Source organism: Perognathus longimembris, unplaced genomic scaffold, assembly GCF_023159225.1.
Source record: "Perognathus longimembris pacificus isolate PPM17 unplaced genomic scaffold, ASM2315922v1 HiC_scaffold_5434, whole genome shotgun sequence".
Classification (NCBI taxonomy): Eukaryota; Metazoa; Chordata; class Mammalia; order Rodentia; family Heteromyidae; genus Perognathus; species Perognathus longimembris.
The window spans coordinates 89,049-91,280 of NW_025960861.1; positions in this window are offsets into that span (position 1 = coordinate 89,049).

Here is a 2,232-nt window from a genome sequence, read left to right on the forward strand (position 1 = left end):
GATGGCGCCCGGAGGGCGTGGGGAGCGAGGGGGGGGGAGCTGCTTCCGCGCCCCCGCCTCCTCCGGGGCTACGCAGCTCACCCGGAGAGCCTGAGCGTGGGGGCTCCCGTGGCCTGGGACGCGGTGGCGGCTCCCTGGGCGGGGCCGGGCCGCGCCAGCCGCACGGGCCCGTGGAGCCTCGAGGGCTCGCCCGCCCTGCGGGCCCCCTGGCCCCTCCGGCCCGGCCCCGGTGGGCGACGGAGTCCCTGGTGGCCCAGGGGGAATTGAAGCCAAGGCGATGTCAGAGGAGGAGGCTGCAGGCGAGCGGGCTGGGGACACGATTGCCCTTCCACAGTGAGAACCCCAAGGCTTCTCCTCGCCAACTCGAGGGGGCACCGGGAGCCCCCCCACCACCCCGGAGCTGAGCTCGCTGGCGGTGCTCCTCCCAGACCTCCATCCCCTCCGCGTGGCTCCCGGGCCACGTCCTCAGCTGAGATTAGGATCCACCCATCAGGACGCACTTCCAGAGCCACCGGCCGGAGCCGGAGCCGCCGGAGGCCAGCTCGCGGGGCGGGGACGGAGCCGCCGGAGCCCAGCTCGCGGGGCGGGGACGGTGACGCAGCTTAACAAAGCACTAAGTCACACGGCAGGCGGGCACAGGCGCCGCTCCGGGGCGTCTGGTCGCGTGTCAGCAGCGTGCACAGAGCACGGGGCCTGCGTGCTCGTCAGTCCTCCTCTCCCGGCTGCGGGCTCCACGCCCGCCCCCCCGCCCCCCCGCCCCCCCACCCCGGTGTGCAGCTCTGACTCGCAGACTCCCAAGGCCGCTCCACTTCCAAGGCCAAGGACGCGCGTGCAGGGCCTGGCTGGGACGGTCGCCCGCGGAGAGGCCAGCCCCGCTCACCCCACGGAAAAGCAGCCCCGCCGGCCCCGTGCCGGGCGGGGTCAGGGGGCGGGCGACCGGGCCACCGGGCAACTGGGAGAGGAGGCTTCACCCCGGGATGTTCCTGCAGGCTCCAGTGAGCGCACCAAGAGCAGGGGGGGAGAGAGAGAGAGAGAGAGAGAGAGACAGAGACAGAGACAGAGACAGAGACAGACAGACAGACAGAGAGACAGGCAGACAGACAGAGAGACAGAGAGAGAGAACCAACTGCCGAGAGGGAGCACAGCTTCCTAGAGGGAGCACAGCTGCAGAGGGAGCACAGCTGCAGAGGGAGCACAGCTTCCTAGAGGGAGCACAGCTGCAGAGGGAGCACAGCTGCAGAGGGAGCACAGCTGCAGAGGGAGCACAGCTGCAGAGGGAGCACAGCTTCCTAGAGGGAGCACAGCTGCAGAGGGAGCACAGCTGCAGAGGGAGCACAGCTTCCTAGAGGGAGCACAGCTGCAGAGGGAGCACAGCTGCAGAGGGAGCACAGCTTCCTAGAGGGAGCACGGCTGCAGAGGGAGCACAGCTGCAGAGGGAGCACAGCTGCAGAGGGAGCACAGCTGCAGAGGGAGCACAGCTTCCTAGAGGGAGCACGGCTGCAGAGGGAGCACAGCTGCAGAGGGAGCACAGCTGCAGAGGGAGCACAGCTGCAGAGGGAGCACAGCTTCCTAGAGGGAGCACAGCTGCAGAGGGAGCACAGCTGCAGAGGGAGCACAGCTGCAGAGGGAGCACAGCTTCCTAGAGGGAGCACAGCTGCAGAGGGAGCACAGCTGCAGAGGGAGCACAGCTTCCTAGAGGGAGCACAGCTGCAGAGGGAGCACAGCTGCAGAGGGAGCACAGCTGCAGAGGGGGCACAGCTTCCTAGAGGGAGCACAGCTTCCTAGAGGGAGCACGGCTGCAGAGGGAGCACGGCTTCCTAGAGGGAGCACGGCCGTGGGCCCCCAGGCCCGCCCACTGGCTGGTCACGTGTCCAGGCAACCCCAGTGACCACGCTGCACCGCCCTCCCCAGGGACAGGTCTGTTGCTGCTCTGCGCTCCTGGCTGGAGTGGTTCCTCGGGCTGCAGCCGTGTCCTCCGCCCCCGTGCTGCCCGGCGGCCGACCACGGGGATGGGCTTCCGGGGGTGCTCGGGCCGCCTAGGGACTGGGCTGGCCGCCTCCCCCGACCCCGCCGGGCCGAGCCTCAGCCCCGGGCTCCTCCCCACCGGGAGAGTCCTGGGGTGGGGGGGTAAGAACACCTTGGGCGGCCAAGGAGGCGGGCGTGCTGGCCTCTCAGCCCCGTGGGGAAGCAGAGAGAAGAGAAGGGAGGTCCAGACAGACACGCAAGGCCCTG